Genomic DNA, 18,601 nt, shown 5'->3' with positions numbered 1-18,601 from the left:
AATAAAATAAAATAAAATACTTATTTTATTTTAAATAAATAAAATATATTTATTTAAATAAATCAATTAAAATAAATCAATTTATTTAAATAAATTAAAATTTAACCGTATAATCCACTTTAATACTTGAAAAATAATGACTACATGGCAATGACTACATGGCAATAAAAAGAAAGGAACTCTGAATTTGTTCAAGTACGCAAATACCCATAGGTTTTTTTTGGGAAACTCATATTTACAGAAAAATAAACACAAGTAGTTTCTACACTGAAGTGTTCAACCATCCCCCATGTTTAGGGGGTTTTCTGAATGGGGTTATTCCTGTCTCTGGATGCTTAAGGATACAAAATCTTCCTCCTCATTGGGAGGAATTCCTATTGACTGAAGCAAGTATCTCCCCCACCCCTCATTAATTTATAAGTTTTGCCACTACATAAGAGAATTTGACCAAACTGCAGGAGGCAGTGGAAGACAGGAGTGCCTGGCGTGCTCTGGTCCATGGGGTCACGAAGAGTCGGACACGACTAAACGACTAAACAACAACAAGAGAATTTTAGCAGGTGCCGCTTGCCAGGATACAGTAATGCAGAGGCAAGGAAAGCCACATTTGTTGAAATGCCCCTTTTGTACAATGCTCCCTGCTTCCTCTATCTCATCTGAGCAACTTACCCCTGCCCAAAAAAGCCACCTACGTACCAAACATAGGCTGCATAAAGTCTGAATCTTAGTAGGACGGAGGGGTTTGCAAGCTTTGAAACCTGCAGGCAGTGGGCAAAGAGTTAACCATGCTTCGGGGAATTAATTAACAACAGATGTCTTCAGTTTCAATTAATTAATCTCCTGCCACGCTTGGTTTTTACAGTTCCCTTGGAAGCCTCTCCAAAACGAAGAGCTGTCCAGATGCCAAGGCAAGTCCCATGCCTACAGGCCTGGAGGGTCACGTGGGCTTTGAGCAGCCTGACTGGGCAGGGGCAGTGAGTAAATGGGTTTGTTGTTCTCCCATTTGCGCAGCGCCAGCTGGCCAGACAGGCACACTTCCTCTGACGTTGGCAGCAGTGACGCATTGAGCGTCATGCTTCTCAGACTATATCCCAAGGGGTTGCGGGTCATTGGCCAGCAATTACTGCCACCTGGCCCTGTGTGTTCAGGGGGGATTCTGAAAATCAGTCCAGATTAGGTAAATATATGAATTTAGATCACTTAAATCAGGATCAGTTTTCACTTAAAACTGTATGGCGAGCACATATGCAGAATTTTAGATGGGATTTTTTTAAAAAATCAGATGGGCTATTTATCTCTTCAATTGAAGACAAAATGATGGTTTCTAAGTGGCAATCTGTGCTACATAACTGCTGAGGAGGTTGTCCTTGCAGACCCCTGGGAAGACTTCTGCACTTTTAACCCCTGAGGATTATTCATGCTGCCTGGCGCTGATGGGAGATGGGGGCCGACAACATTCGAAGGGTCACAAGTTGTCCACCATTACTTTTCATGAAAGGAGTTTCATGAAAGGAGAACTGCACCAGGGGTAGTTTTCACGACTACATTGCTGCAATGATAGTAGCCTTGCTGGTGGTTGTTTTCCCCACCATGCATGCAAGTCCTACAAATGGGAGTTAAATATGTACATCCCTTCCTTTGCCCTGTGTAGCAAAATGCTGTTTGCTGAGTAGTGAGTTAGTATGAATCAATTATGGTACAGACCCCAAACACTCTCGGGGCAAGAGCAATCAGTTTAGAAACAATGTACCACTCTAGCAAGTAAAGGACAAAGAAATGGGTTGATGCTTTCCCCACAAAGCAGATTTCTGTTGTGCAACTCTTAATTTAAGTAGTTCAGTGGCAGAGACATGTTTTCCATGCAGTCCCAGGTGCATTCCCTGGCATCTTCAGATGTGATTGGGAGAAAGCCCTTCTTAAATTTTGCAAAGCCATTGTCACTCAATGTAGACAGTACGAAATGACTTAGATGGGCTCATAGATTGACTAGGTTTTGAGCAGAATCCCATGCTCCAGTACTGGGTAACAATACTGCACCCATACTAATGTCTGGAGCCTTGCTATTTTTCCTGGGGTTAAGATAAGTAGTTTCCCTGGATTAGTACCTTCCCTGCTCCAAACCAGTGTCTGGATAAATATGGAAATCCTTCTGAAACATATACCGTCAGGGGGTTCAACAGATCAGACTAGATAGGAATCCATTTTCTGGAACCCCAGACAGATCTATTAAACAGCAAGTGAGATGGACTTTGTGAGATGGCCTTTCCAGCAAATTTCATCCAGAGGGCCCTTTTGATGGATTACATTTAGGGGAGCTTTAATTTTCATCAGCTTAACCACCAGCAATTTATTATGGAGCATATTAATAATGAAAGTTTATTGTCGAATTGCTAATTGACTGCAAGGGAACTACATTCCCTGAGCTCTGCCTCTGCTTTCCCAGCTCGAGCAAAGGCATTAACGCACAGAGCTCTTTTCGTGCAGTGCCTCTGCATGGAAATTGCTTTTGGAAATGCACTTCCCTTTATTAAGAGTTGAGGTTCGGCCAAAGTGCTGGCCCAGGGAAGATGTCCAGCCAGATGGAGATGAAGGATATTAACCTTGAACCTAATGGATAGAGAGAAACATTTGAGTAGAAGCACCACAGCAACTACATCAAAAAACAAAACAACACCTGGAGCCATCACCTTAGTAGACTTGCAGTTTAGAGTGTCAGTAATACATACAACACAACACATGTTTCTTGTTCTAGCTAAAGGCCATGATAAACCCCCAGAGCTAAAGGCCATGATAAACCAATAAAACAATACAGATCATCCATCCATAATATGAGCCAACATCCATGATGTAAGAGGTTACCAGAGACATCAACAAACTCAAATCCAACTTGATTTCAAATTTAGCCTCCAAATCACCACAAAAATTTATAGTGATTTAATCTATCTCCTTCCTTTCTCCTTTTTTTTTTGCAGTCAGTGCAAAAAACTGTGTGTTATAAAGCTTTTTATTCTCACTCGAAAGAAACCAAGCTATTTCTGCCAGGGTGGACCAGTTTGCTTTTGTAAACAAATGTTTCAGAAATTAAATCCCCTTAAGTCCAGTAGCACTTACTTCCAGGTATGTATATACAGGATGGCAGCTGAAGTTGAATTATTGAGACATTGCAGTCCTAAGCTGATCTTCTCCCTGGGAAGCTTGACTTCAGATCACACCTTGGCCACCACCTCATTGTGTGGCCTTGGTCATATTACAACCCCTTTCAGCTTCAATTCCTCATTGATAAAATTAGGATACAAGAGACCTATAAGTAGTTGTGAGAATTATATGAAACAAAAGGATTAAAATGAGGAGTCAGTGGGTTTTGAATAAATAATACAAAAAGAGTGTGACTGAATTTTCTGAGCCAAAATCTTTAGTGTAGATTGGCTCCTCTCACAACATCGCCCCGCATCACATCTCTTTCCTTTTCTTCCCAAATATAAATGTTTTTGATACTAGTTTCTGTTGCTATTTCAAGAGCAATATCCAAGATCTATATCTAAATCCTGCTTGCATTCTTTTCATCCCAAGCCTAGAGGATGACATACGTCAGAAAATCTTTTTAAATTTTTTTCAGGCAGGGTTTGATTTCCTCCTCTTCTGTCTGCTGTTATAAAATGGCACCAGCTTAACTTTCAACAAACAGTAAGGGGATGCTGAAACTGCAGGCTCTGTGCTCCTGTTCTGGTGACCTAGCAAACCTCGGCAAGGAAAACCTTCTCCAGTGGGATGTGAGAATGCAAGGCTCACTTGTAGGAACCAGAGAGGCCTGTTGCTGGTCTCCACCAGCTTTGTAGAAAGGTGAGGGACTAACATGAACCAAAGTGCTTTCCTTGCATGTCTGAAGTGGAGGAGCGTGTGGGTCAGGAAATCTGAAAAGGTGTTGCCAGTACCTGGTCAGGCTCATTGAGATGTGTCTTGAATTACTTTTGGTGACTCTCACCACAAAAGAAAGAGCTTTAAATGGCAGACAGACAGCTCTCTTGATGTTTTCACTGGCTGATGTAGAGTTACACTGACCCTCCACTCAGCCAGTTGTAGAGGGTTGTGTTTAAGTGGAGTAGCCAAGGTTGTGGTTATCCTTTGCTCTACCATGCAATGGGGCTGGCACTGGCTCTTAGGATATTGTAGTAAACACATCTGTATTCTGGTTCAATATGGTACTTTCCTTGCCCTTATGGCAATCGTTGCTTTCAACCGCACATGCTATTTCTAGCCACACATTTTTCAAAGGAAAAAAAATCAATAAAATGTGAGGGTTTTCTTCTTTCTCTTCGCCTTCATCGCAGAAACTTTCTCCATCCTGCTTCCTCTCTGGCCGCAATACCAAACTGGCACATTCTGTGGAGTGCTGTGAAATGGCGTCCAAGGCTAGTCACCTGACTTTCAGTCACATCTAAACGTGCCCCCCATTGGTTGCCTACCCCCTTGGCTGAAACCGTTTCCTCCCCTTTAAGAAGCTGAAAATTTAAAGGGCAAGGAAACACATGGCACCAAAGTGAGCCAAGCCAAAAAGAAAAACAATTCCGTGGGAGTCACGACTTTTGTTTAATCATCGGTTGTGCTGCGCTGCCTCTGCTAAGCGGAGCTGGTGGAATGGGGAGGGGGGGACAAGCAGAGAAGGCTGCAGTCTATTAAACTTCCTTTGAGAGCCTGCCAGACTGACAACAGCTGGAAGAAATTAACATTTCAGATCCATCAGCCGCCTTGCTGCTTTTCCCTCCAGAAAACAAATGGCTTGACGGCTGTAGTCTAGGCAGCTTCACCTTGTCCCCCTTCGCTTCAGACAATTGCTGGCTTGATTTTGCCTGTGCGGGGCTTTTCCTCCCCCCCCCCCCAACCTGCAATGAGACAAGGAAAGAAAAGCGCTACAGAAGTTGTGCTGCGAGGAGTACAGAAAGCTGTTATCATTTACAGGCCTGGCTGGAAAAGTCAACAAAAAGCACACAGTGAAAACGACTTTGGTACACCAGAATCCACAGAAATATCACTGCCAGTTGACTTCGAGGTGTTAAAAATAGTCAGGCTCTATGTTACTTAAAATGTTTGTTAGCTGCTTTACAGCTCCCAGAGTAGTATATAGAGAAAGCATAGATTTTTTAAAAAATAAATAAATAAATAAATAAGGGTGAGATAAATCATGAAATTATTATATCAAGCAAACATCTCTGGAGATCCAGAGATTGTTTTTGGGAAGGATTCAATCACATGCCAAGGAACTTAGGTTGTGCAATTACAGGGGATTTGCGTTTTTTGCACAACTAACCTACTTGCCCACAAAAGTGGATTTTTTTGCGATAAGGAATGTGAGGGGGGGAAGCACTGGGAAGTGAGGGGCAACAATTGCATGGTATTGCAACACTGTATAATTTCCCTGCAAACAAATCAGAATGAATGCTCACTAAACAGGTCATCTGGAAGCAGATCTCTCCCATGAGTTGAATTGGTGATGCCTTTTGAAATCTGATGAGTCTCCCCATTTTGTGCACTGGGGTGAAGGGGAGTCTCAGGGCAGCTGGGGGGGGCTGTCAGGGGGGGGGAGGAGTCTGTCAGCTAATCCACCCAAGATGCTGCAGTTGCTTACACATTTCTAATTTGCTCTGAGGAATGTTGGAGGGTATGAAGTTAGCTTCATTAACTACAAAGCCCCAAATTTTGGGTGCCCTCCAAACCAATGCTAAAGTTTTGTAGTTTTGTAGCACGAACCCCCTGTCATGAGAGCTTCCTGCTGTGGATGCCTGTGGACAACAGTTCATACCACTCACAGCGAGAGCCTGGACGGCTTGGAGAGTGGGGGTGAAAGTTCCTAAGTTGTTGTTTCAAAAGCCACTGAGTGAGAATCGGTTGGCACAGCTTGGGGACCTCTTTGTGTGTTTTTGGGGGGTGTTGTCAGCCATAAGTGAAAAATGGGGTGGGAACTATTGCTAAGACCAGGGGTCAGCAAACTTTTTCAGCAGGGGGCTGGTCCACTGTTCCTCAGACCTTGTGGGGGGCCGGACTATATTTTGGGAAAAAAGATGAACAAATTCCTATGCCCCACAAATAACCCAGAGATGCGTTTTAAATAAAAGCACACATTCTACTCATTTAAAAACACACTGATTCCAGGACTATCTGTGGGCCGGATTTAGAAGGCGAATGCGCCACATCCGACCCCCAGGCCTTAGTTTGCCTACCCATGGCTAAGACCATTGGCCATTTAATCTGATTGAATGCCTTGTGTGTTTTTCCACCTACGTATTTGGTTAAGTGGGTTGTTTTAATTTTTGCCATTTTAGTTTTGCTTGTCTACCTGATGATAGAATTATTCATTAGCTGTTTATTGCACAAGTCTATATGTTGTTGGTACCCACTCTTTAGCTTTATTACTGAGTCCCCCCTACTCTAGGATTGAAAATATTCAACAAAGAGCAGACTTATAAATACTGTACATGGATGAATGAATAAATGCACTCTGCATTGCATTTATTTCCAGGACTCCACAGAAACAACCCTTTTGCTCTGCCTTGAAGTCGTCTGATAGTTGCCTAGGATTGGAAGAGCCAGATCTGATCTGCGTTGCTATCATGTAATATCTTGTGGGAACAGAAGCACTCTGAATCCTGCAATACTGGAAGTGAGGCCAACTTGGCAGGCCCAAGACCTCCGTGTGCCAAACTGCAGTCTGTCTGGGAACTTTGGCTTCTCCGGCAGCACAGCCCTGAGTGAACACAGTCCGTATTCCTCTAAGTTCTGCATTGCTACCAGGATGGAGGAGAAAAGGGGCAGTTGGGTGGAGTTTACTCTGGTGGGGGAGTGGGGAGGGATTCAATAAGTAGTTGATACAAAGATAATGAGCTTTGTCTCAAGCAATACCCAGCTATATAAGGAAAGTTCACCTAAGTCAAGTTGTCTGTATGACAACCTTTCTCAACCTGTGGGTCCCCAGACGTTGTTGAACTACAACTCCCATCACCCCTAGCTAGCAAAGGCTCAGGGATGATGGGAGTTGTAGTCCAACAACATCTGGGGACCCACAGGTTGAGAACCGCTGCACTTTCAAAACTATGATCAGCAGTTTGAGGTACAAGTACTTACATTCACACAACCATCTCAGCATCCAAAGGAGAAAGGTGATCTTCTCAAGAGCCTAACACCCATGGGCAGTATCCAACACCCTCCTTCCATTAGTGTAAAGATTTCCACTTGCACAACATCACTTTCACACCCTCTCCTCCCCCTGTTCATGCCCCACACCCTCCACAAATCTGCTCCAGAGTGTTGCACAAACCACATAATAGACTGGAGAGCAGTGCCAGATTTAGGGCACTATGGGCAGTTCCCTAGCACAGGGCACCAAGCTGAGAGGATGAAAATTTGAGATCTACAATTGAGAAGGTCCATTTGGGGGTGCCAATTTTGGCCTTGCACAAGGTGCCATATTATGAAAGATTACCAAAGTCCACCCCTGTTTGAGAAGAAGAAGAACAGGAGGAGGAGTTTGGATTTGATATCCCGCTTTATCACTACCTGAAGCAGTCTCAAAGCGGCTAACATTCTCCTTTCCCTTCCTCCCCCACAACAAACACGCTGTGAGGTGAGTGAGGCTGAGAGACTTCAGAGAAGTGTGACTAGCCCAAGGTCACCCAGCAGCTGCATGTGGAGGAGCAGACGCGAACCCGGTTCACCAGATTACGAGACTACCACTCCTAACCACTACACCACACTGGAGGCACATGGCGAGGGGAAGGAGGCAGTTCTGTTGCGTAAGGGTGAATCCTTCGTCACTTTGTGGCTTTGTGGTACATGTGCTGCACACTCCACTGCAAACAGTAAATTACCTCTTTATAGGATTGCCAGAATGATTTCCATGAGGGAATTTTGCCATGAGAGAGTTCTTGTAATCAGAGAGGTGTTGATGGTCTAAGTCACATAATACACCTGTTATGATTTTTCAGACTTTTATGGAATGCAATTGCCCATGACTAGCTTAGAGAGACTAAACAAGCAGAGGACACCACTTTTTCATGGGGGGGGGGTTATCTCCATTTCCCAGGCAGCCCAGTGAGACTGCAGCCTTGTTTAAACAATGAATTTGCTCTGGTTTGGTTCAAAGTTATAAGCACCAACTAAGGTAATAAATGGTACCTCCTCTTCCCCTCCTGCCCCCTCTCCAAAACTAAAAAGCCCTGGGTGGCCACTCTAGTTCAGTTTAGTATACATCAGTTCTTACTGCTGACCAACTTTTGCTGTGTCTGGGGCCGCTTTTCATTTGGGCACCAAACCGGCATCAGTTTCCTGCTATAAATGTTGGCCATCGCGACATGCTAGCAGATGTTTGCTGCCTTTATAATGGCTTGTGCTCACTCTCCCAATCCACAGGTGTGTGAGCATGTGCACAGCCACACATGCACTGTGGGAGCCAACCAAAATGCAGAATTCCCAGCAGCCTTCACTTCATTAAATACCAGAATTCTTCTCAACTCCGATATACTTAAGCTTCATCCTCAGATGCCCACCTTGAATCAGCTGCATGAATATAGGTGAACAAACAGCCTCTGGATCGATGCTGATGTATCAAGTGTAGTGTCAGACAGGCCTAGATAATGTGGCAGCTGGTGGCTCTTTCTTCTTGGCTCCTGGAAAGGTACTCTAGGGAAGGGACCGGGTAACGAGCTGAGAGAAGGTGGAGTGCAACATACTCCCCAACTGTACCAGTTTAACTCAGGCTCATAAATCGCCTCTTTTCTACGTTTCCCAAAGCAAGTAAGAATGTGGACAAAATCACACTGGCATATTTCATGAGCACATGGGATTCTTCCCCTGCTTTTACACATTTGCACAGTTCACAATGTTTCTTTCTATCTTGCTAAACCTACCCACTCCCCCTCGGCTTAGTGTGGGGGAAGACATTTCCTCCCTGCATGCTCATTCGGATGCAGTCCCAGCAAAACAAGGTTGGGAACGATGTGTATTTAAACCACCTTTTGGCATTGCCTGGCCTTTCAAGCTTGTCCTCTGTCTGTGGATTCAAGTGAAACTGACAGGGGTGTAAGAAAACCCTATCAGATTTACCAGAAGTCCCCCCTCCCTGCCCGCACTGCCACTCTTCAAAAGCATGTGCATAGATGCACCATACAAAATATTTTTTATTTTTTAAAGAAACCCAACAAGGGAAATGAGACTTTCCTCTAGCTTCATCCATTTCACCCGAGTCTGGAGGAGGGGGATGGAGAAACAGATGCCCGCGCTGCCATGTCACTTCAGACAGAACATACTTTATCACAGGTGACAGCATATGTGCAGGAAGTTTGAAATTTGTTAGTTAGATAGGCAAATAATGGTTGTTGTTGTTTCGGATTATATATATATATATACAGTGGTATCTCGGGTTACAGACGCTTCAGGTTGCAGATGTTTCAGGTTACAGACTACGCTAACCCAGAAATAGTACCTCAGGTTAAGAACTTTGCTTCAGGATGAGAACAGAAATCGTGTGGCAGCAGTGGGAGGCCCCATTAGCTAAAGTGGTACCTCAGGTTAAGAACAGTTTCAGGTTAAGAACGGACCTCCAGAATGAATGAAGTTCTTAACCCAAGGTACCACTGTACTGCCCTTCGCATAGTACATAAATCCGTAAAACAACACAGTCCTTAAACTACACTACTACTCATAACAATTCATTAAATAGTAATTTACAAAACCAAAAACAAAACACAGCAGAAGCAACTAATCCATTTATCTAATCAGGTCTCCAACATTCCCACCCAAAAAACTGTGGTGGGGTGTGTATTTACCAACAATCTAAAATGGTAAAGATGCACCTCAGAATAGAGAGAGCTAACACAGGTGAGGAGACATCTCTGAAAAGGCCACCATGTGATACATGCTGTGTAGAGACCATGTAGGGGTTTAAACATGGTTTCAAATCCATACAATGCAAATTATATGAGCTTTAGAGAGCCTGTCCCACCCACTGTTTGTTTGCCAATGGGAAATTTCCTCCAAAAGCCAATGTCAGCTTCTGAAAAAGGGTTTTCATTGGGGCTGCAAGGAATGAAAGGGTTACATTCCTGCTCTGTGCCTGCATTATATGCAGAGTCGCATTTAACATCACAAATAGTTGGGCTCTTAGAAACTGTACACTGATAGTACTGAGAGAAAGGTTTAACAGCACTAAGCTGTTAGCATGTATGAAACTGGTCTCGCTCTCCGGCAAACAGACAATGAAACATGATATAAGTTGTTTCTTTTCTTAGACCATACATAGCAAATGTGAGTACATAGGAAGAGGTAGAATATAGTGTAGTTAAATAACCATGTGAGCTTGTAGGCTTTTTGGAAGGCTGATGTAGCTGGTGGCAATGCTAATAGACTATATTGGATTTCCAAATTCCTCTTAATTTCAATCTCTCCCCCCCCCCCCATTGGCTGCAGTAGTACAATGAGAAGATTGGTAGGAATCCTACACTGGCCAGAAACATGGAGTTTTATTCCTAAGAAATTAGTTTGCTGATTAGTGTTTACTAAAAAGAAAGCCCATATCCTGTGTGTCAGATGTTGGGAGGATATAACGTGGTGCTGTGGGCAGGGCAAGCTATGTCTGCAGAATTGAGGAATCGTCTTCCATCTATGATTGGCTCAAACACAGTACTTGGGGTTTGTCTCATATCCATTTGCCTGGTCCAATAGCAAGTTGCACCTTCGTGCGTAAAGCTATTTCCTTCTTATTAGTGCCAGAATCCATATTTCTGGGTGGATTTTTTTTGGGGGGGGGGTGGCTTGCTTTCTTCTTCAATGAAAGTTCTTCTATTATCACTGGCTGGGTAAGGCAAGTGTTGTGTTTTCTTTTGTTTGGATCATTGGAGCAAAGGATGTTTTTTCTGCCTCGGGCCTCTACTCCGGTATGTTTATACAGATACTCTATTCTGCATTTGGACTGTATTTTGGACCTCCCTGTTTTTATACCCTTAGTTTCTGGTTCCTGGATCTGCTGTCAGCAAGGGCCTCCTTTCCTCATCCATTTCTTGTCTCCAGTCATGGCCAAGCCTAACAAGCGAATAGAGTGGAAGGTCTCTTATTCTGGAGAGTGCCACATTCCAGGCCCACCGCTCTGCTCTTTCCAAGAGGAGTTGTGATGGGAGCAAAAAGGGACCGGGCTGGACTGGCTGTGGGATACTAACCCTGTAAATCTCGCAAAGGCTTTTCAGTGAGGGCTGTCAGGAAGAGGTGCCTCATAAAGCCAAATAGTGATTTCCTGCTGCAGCCGGCAGGAGTTGTTTTCTTTACAACACGCTGCTGAAACCGGAGAGGAGATGGTGTTTAAATATCTCAGTCCTGGAGGAGTTGCTGTATGCTTGAGACGGAGCCAGCAGCCAAAGTGCACAAGGAAAGGACAGATGCCAACATTTGAAAGCCATTAACCGAGAATATTTTGGGAGGATAATTAAGAGACATACCTTTAACCCACTTCGAAATTCACTGAATGGGCTTATGTCTCTGTGAGTTATGGAGTGAAAATATGGCAACTTTTTTTTTTTTGCCTTGAAAAAGAAAAGAGAATGGTCTGCCTACATTCCTCATACAACTTTGGCAGTTTGCTTACACACACACCCCTCAGTTCTAAAAAGAGAGAAGCTCTGGGTCTCAGGGTCTGAAGCCATGCATTTAGAACCTTACACACACACTCCTTCCAGCTGTGGGTGGAAGAGTTGCAGTTACTCACTGAGTGAGGGGAAATATACTTTTGCTGTGCTCAGAAATCTAACCTCTGCTTTGTTATTGAAATATACTAGAGTCGAGAGTGGATTTCATGCTCTTTATTCAGCTCATAGTGGTGAGGAGGAATGAATGTCCCCTCAAAGTATCTGCTTTATATACATTATTTACACAATGGGCTGCACGTGATTGGCTAATTCTGGAATTCTCCTGTAGACCAATCAGGTTGTGGATTCACTTCCATCTGGAGCCGGATTGGGTGGCTCCTGCAGACCAATCATACTGCTGCATTGTTCTAGAACCAACCAGACTGCTGCCTTTTGGATCCTATTGTTCTAGGACCAACCAGACTGCTGCCTTTTGGATCCTATTGTTCTAGGACCAATCAGACTGCTGCATTTTGGATCCTATTGTTCTAGGACTAATCAGACTGCTGCATTTTGGATCCTATTCAACTCAGTACATAACAGTTATTAATGCCACCTCTACCAAGGCTGAGACTTGCCTGGCGTTGAAAACACAGGCACCAAGGCTGAGCCCTAGTAAACTCACTTCTTCTAAGCCCTTTGTTCTAATAGTAGAATACTTCTGGAAGATAAAAAAGGAGCAACCTAAGCCAACAGCAAAAGTCAAGGGAACAGTTCAAAAACCAAAGGGGGAAACATGCCATCGTAATCAACAAAATGAACAACAACAAAAAAGGCCTAGCCCTGGCACATATGTATCTCAGACATCAGTCACAAATCAAATAGTGCAATGTTCAAACAGTAACCAAGTCAGAGAAAATTGTATTAAAACTGAACACATTTCCTATCCCAAATGGTTCTCCTCAGTGGTTAAACAAAACAACACAAAATCCCAGGCTGTGTACACATTACCATTTACTCAGGCTCCAGCGCACTCCCCGGGCTGATGCTTGAAGCAGAACACACATGACGTTAGCCACAAGCTATATGTATTCAGTAGTTTCTTGAGTTTCGGAAACATAGGCCACAGTTAAGCTGCGGTGTGTATATTTGAGACACCTGTTGAGCATGTGCAGAGGACAGCACATGCACAGATGATTGCTTTGTTGAATAGGAGTTCAGAAGGGTTGCAGATGTGGCGAAACAAATCAGGTAATGGCGTGAAGTAAAATGTGGTTTGAAACACAGCAGGGGGAAACGACCTTGCTGCATTTTAAGGTGCTAATGTCTGCACGCCCACAGACTCCCTAACCAGCATGCTTGCTGATAACATGAACAAAGAAGGTTAACAATAATGGAATATTTATATGGCACCTGACAGCAGGAGGACCCAGTTCAAATTGATATAATGTGCAAGAGCCCAAGCCTGTGGTCACTGTGAGGGTGTTGCAGGAGCCGCAGAATATTACTGACCTCATTGCAGGGGGAAAGGGGGGTCTGCCATCTGACGCCTCCTCATTGCACATACAGAAAGCTCCATGGCTGTCCCTCTTCCAATGCCAGTGCTCCGGTGGTGCTAGAGTTGGAAATAAGGTGACCATGAGTGCTACGTTCAAGAGAACTGCTCTCTATTTGAAGGGTTATATGGACAAAGTCCAGTTAAAAGAAAAAGAACCCTAGGAAGGGAGAACAGGAAGCGCTTTGAAGCTGCACCTAGATAGCAGGTTGAGCAGGAGCACAGCTCCCATGACCATAGTCTTCCCCACAATTGTGAGAGGTATTTTTTCTATTTTAATAATAATAATAGTAATAATAATAGCTGTTTTCCCCAAGAGTGCCTCTCATTGTTCCCTCATAGATTCAGCAAGCTTGGGTCCAAAGTAGCAGGCTTCCAGGGTGCAGCAGCCTCCTCCAGCCACAGAGTTTGGCTACCTCCTCCTCCTTGTCCCCAGAACATCTTTAGATTTCAAAAGGGACACATTTTTCTGTGACATCATCCCCCATTGCCTTGGCAACCTCCCAAATCTCTTGTCTCTGTCTACTTCTCAGAGCAGGAGGTGAAGGATAGCTTTTTGCATCGACAATTGCACTTAATGGCCCAGTACCTGGTTTCCCCATAGTTTCTCAATGGCTCTGCGCTTAGCTGGCCTAGCCAGACTGATTTGCATAAGCAAATCCAGAAATTTCTTTCTTAGTACAGTTCTGCAGCTTGTATTTTCCCTTCATATCTCAGATATTACCTAAATGCCACAATTTGTTGATTTCTACCATTCACTAACAGCTAAGATCTATGACATTATTAAGGATCTAACAACATCGGGAAGGCCATGGCTTCTCTACCCCAAATCTAAGACCCAAAGGAAGATAGGGTGCCAGTAACTTTCATAGTTCTTTAGAAGGGTTTTTTTGAGGTGGGGGACAGAGTGTGAAAAGCTGCTCCTTCCTCTTCAACGCAGCTGAAGAGGGGTCTTGTCCTCCTCGGTGCTTAGGTTTACATTGTTCACTCAACCAATTTGAATCCCTCTTTTCTTTGGAAGTGAAATACATTGTTGCTAAGAATGTCAAAATGCGTATAAAGCATTAAAAGCACTAATAAATTAAAGCTGGGTCTGCTCCACTTGGGTTGCTATCAGTCCCAAGCACTTTGACAGTTGTCTGTGCTGCACACCTGACCTCCATATTTCCTAAAGCAGAGTATCTTAAGGAAGCATGATATCCAGGATTGAGACACCCTTGGTCAGTGAAAGATGCAGAAGAAAGCATCCAGTTGATTGGTGAGATCCACCAACCTCCTTTTGGGGAAACAGGGTCATAATGTCTTAAAGTATCAGTACCTTGTTCGTGGAAACTGAAGTCCTCTGGAAATTCTGCTCAGAGAGAGAGAGAGAAGGAGAGAGAGGAGTTTTTGGATCTCTTGGGCTGAGGGTAAAGCTCAGATGTGGTCTGAAATCCTGCCAAGTGGTTGAGTCTAGGGAGTGTTTGTTTGCAGTTGTACAGCCTACTGGAGGCTGTTTCCACTCTCTAAATAATTGATTGTTCTCCTTATCACTTCAGTTAACATTTGTCAATGAGATTTCTCTGTGAAACTGGATTATTTACAAACCACCCCCTGCCCAAGGAAGGATTTTAAAGACCACCCCAGACAGCAGCTCTTATCCCAACACAAACACGCCATCAGATTATCTTCACACTGCATGCTGGCCCTGTCCCCAACAAAAGGTGAGTTTTATTGCTGCAGAAATATTTAATACAACGGTTTGCTCCTGCACATCCTAGCTTCCCTGGTGCTTGATAGTATTCGGATCCCTGTTACACTACATTCGTTTCATAGACACTGGAAGTTTCTCAGGAGCAATCCCAAATTTGGGAGTTCGTAGTTAATGGCCACATGCAAAATCATGGATCCTCTGTAATACAACGTCCAAAACACAACAAACACACCAGATTACCTGTGATTCCTATAATCACTCACTGCAAAAAATAAATCAAAATTGGGAATAATTGTTCCACAGTTTCAGTGGACCTGGCCATTGTTAAATGAAAAAGAGGGAACTCAGATTATGTACACATTCCCATTTACTCTTCATCCAGTGTGTTCCCATCCCACTACTGGTTTGGGAAACAGTGTACACAATGCATTGGCCACAATTGCCTGTTGTTTCTTATGAAATATACTGTTTTTGATGCATCTGCCTCCAAAACAGCTTCAATGTGAACTGAGAGAAAGAACAACCTAGCTGTGTCTTTCAGCTGGTACACAGCCTAATAGAGTGATCCAGACCTTTGATCAAATCGCGACATTTTGCAATGTATGTTTCTCACTTAATCTTAATCTCTCCAACCTAAACGTATGCACCTACAGAATTTCCCCCCTTGTAGAGGGCCTTGTAGATGTCTTCTGCAAATGTTGCGGCCCAGAAATGAATACCGTATTCCAAATTAGGCTGTGGAGCCTGGTTAGTTAGGATGGATGGAGCACTGCCTCACCAACCTGAGTGTGCCTTCAGCCAGTCCTGTCTACCTCCACATTTACAGTCAGTCCAGCAAGTGGCACTGCTTATCCTGTCAGCTTCCTCCTCCTTAGTCTCAGAGCTGCCCCTGTAGAACTTAGCAGGCAGAATGAAGGGGATGGAGCTGGAATTAGTTGGTCACTCCCACCTGCCTTTGGTTCTGGTCTACTATTAAATCCATAACTGTTCCTGAACAGAGTCCTGTCCAAATAGGCTCCTCCAACGCTGCCTTTCCTGACCAGCTCAGCTAACATAAAAAACTGCCATGTTTCTCTTTACTTGACTTTTCTACCTAGCAAGAAACCTGTGTGTTTTGCTCACAACTGAAAACTGGATAGCTGTTGGATTTTGAATTTTAAAAATGGAGGGAGGGGGGGTTGGCCATTCCTTATTTCTTTCTTTGTCCCAGCAGTCCTGGGTGAAAACTGAACCTTCACTAGGTCCTAATAAAAGCATTGTGCAATGGTGGATTTTGGAGTTTTTGTTATGGACCAACACAACTTCCCTTGCTTCCCTGACCATGTATTTGACCACTAACACATAAAGCTCTTGTGAAATCAGCTTATTGCCAGGACACAGTTTAAGGGCTAGGTCCCTGCAGACAGCTAAGAGCAGTACCTTTGGAGCTGAGCCATCTTTACCCAGGGAAGTATTTCATGTATTTCTTTGGCTTCCCATTCCTCTTTACTCCTGAGCTCAAATAGAAGTAGTTTATAGTGAATTGCAAATTAGATTTTTGAACTTTTTTTTAAACCAGGGGGAGTCTCAATGTTGGAAACTTTGTGAATGACACCCTGCCCTGTAAAGAACCAGGAAGTTGGGACTGAAAGCAGACAGGACTTGTTGGGAGAGGAAGGACACTGAGGAGTGAGTGTGTATTCAGCTGCTTCTGAGGTTTGGATGGGTTTTGTAATTAACTTGGGCTGTATCTTGCTTATTCAAGGCAGCTGGCCAAATCCTGCCTTTAATTGCATTATTGCAACCGCAGAGGCTCAAAAATGGCTTGCATGGGTATAAGCAAGGGCGAGAGGTGGCTTGCTGTGTGGTATTTATGCCTACATAGGTATTTATACCTATAGCAGCCAGCTATTTTGTGAGGTTCTTTTAAATAATGTTTTCATCCGACTTGAATGCCTGCTTTATTGACACCACAATAAACTGGTGAGCAAGTGTGCGGACCAGAAAGACACACCACTGCTCTCTGCCGGCAGGAATGAAAAGCCTGGCAGCGAAAGAAAGGTTAGCTCAGAAAAAGCCTGAGAAAGAAACTTCAGACACATTCAGTCCGTCCGTCCCCGTCCCCCCCGCTTTTACCACCAACTCTCTGGCAAAGCTTGAAAAAATATCTTCTTTGAGGTCTCAGTTCACACACGTGTATATACAGCAAAGATGCAGCATAAGAGCATCTCTGCTCCTCAGCACAGACCTAGGAGACTGAATTGAACTCAGACTGGAAGAGAAGGGAATGTTCAGTGTCTAGAGCAGCCCCTCCCCATCTGTTGCCTTCCAGGTGTTGCCATGCCTTCCTCCATTCCCCTCCTCTACCTCCTAAAGCTGATGCTACCAGGATGCACCTAGCAGTCATGCATTCATGTGAACATGCAGAGGCTTAAAATGGTAGTAGGGGCATGCATACAAGCCATAGCCCCAATATCCCAGCATTCACTGGCTTTGCTGCAAACCTTTCTGTGTTTCCTGGGAATGTCTTAATTAAGGGGAATTCTAAGCACACTGGATGAACATGCTTAGAAGTTCCCCTCTGGTTAGGAGTTATGGTTTATGGGAAGCCTTCTAAGCATGATCATCTGAATACTAGAGCATTGGCTCTTGCTGTCCCTAGGATCAATGCCCCCTCATTATAACGGTGTTTGGTGTCTCTTCATCCTGCCCATGCACAAGAATCTCGGGGGCTGGCGATTTCAAGAGAACATGTTGTATCAGGTTGCCATATTTCAAACAGTGAAAATCCGGACAGAAAAGCTGTTGAGCTTCTTTGAGCAAAGTTGCCACGCTTTGAACTGCATTGTCAGACATACTCTAGAAAGGCTTACTGTTCCGAATGTTGCTTATTCTGTTCTACGCTGCTTCTGACTGGTGCCAGCACATCTCACAAGCCTTGGACATAGATACTTGAAAACAAATTTCCACAAAACGACCTCAAATATGATCTACAAATTATTCTTAGTTGCAGCCTGGATGGCCCTCAGTGGATCTCCAGGCCCTGGTGAAGCGTAGTCTCTGTCCCATCCTATACTTGGGCCCTGGAATCATTCAAGTTTATTATTTCAAGTTCGCTCTCTCTTATTTCTTTTTAGGTATTGGCAATAGCAGCACTGCTAGCAGTTTTGTACAGTAACTGAGTGTGATGCACCACAATTCTCCTGGCACAAGAGGTTAGCGTTTTGGATCCAGAAGCTGCAGATTTCAGCCTCACTAATTACCTCTTCAAAGTCCCACATGAACTCTGTGTTCTTTTAATGCCCTGAGTTCTTTCCTCCCCAAAACAAACAAAATACAGTTTCTGCTTTGAGGATGAATCTGGATTTCATTTACTAGCTTTTTGGATTCATGTGTATCATGGGACAGGTTGTTCTCTTAGGACTGAAAAATGTTCCCTTTGTCTTAACCCCCAGGGATAGATTTCCCAAGGCCAAAATGAGGCCTATTGTTGCTTGATAGAATCAAAAAGCTTCTTGAACTTCTTGTAACATGTATTTGTTGTGAAGTGATTCGTTGTGGCGCTTCCTGTTGCCAAAAAAAGACAGCACACTATTCTAATGGCCTTGTGGCTGTGGGGCAGAGGACTTCAATTTGTGGAGTGCCAGAGAACATAAGAGCCCTGAGGAATCAGGTCAATGGCCCATCTACTCCAGCATCTTGTTCTCACAGTGGCCAACCAAATGCCTGTGAGATGCCCAAAGGCAGAAACCTGAGTGTATCAGCCTTCTT

At 43.9% G+C, this 18,601-nt stretch overlaps 1 long non-coding RNA gene across 1 annotated transcript; it reads left to right on the top strand.

Annotated features, from left to right (window-relative positions):
- Positions 1 to 16,426: 16,426 nt before the first annotated feature.
- On the top strand, positions 16,427 to 18,360 carry LOC309371661. Its single transcript, XR_014169244.1, has 2 exons — positions 16,427 to 16,519; positions 17,968 to 18,360. It is a non-coding gene; the product is annotated as an uncharacterized lncRNA (long non-coding RNA).
- The last annotated feature ends 241 nt before the right edge of the window (positions 18,361 to 18,601 follow it).

This window comes from Podarcis melisellensis (assembly GCF_964234715.1).
Source record: "Podarcis melisellensis genome assembly, chromosome: 6".
NCBI lineage: Eukaryota > Metazoa > Chordata > Lepidosauria > Squamata > Lacertidae > Podarcis > Podarcis melisellensis.
Note: the sequence above shows the minus strand (reverse complement) of the source record. Positions and strands in the feature narration are given on the sequence as shown.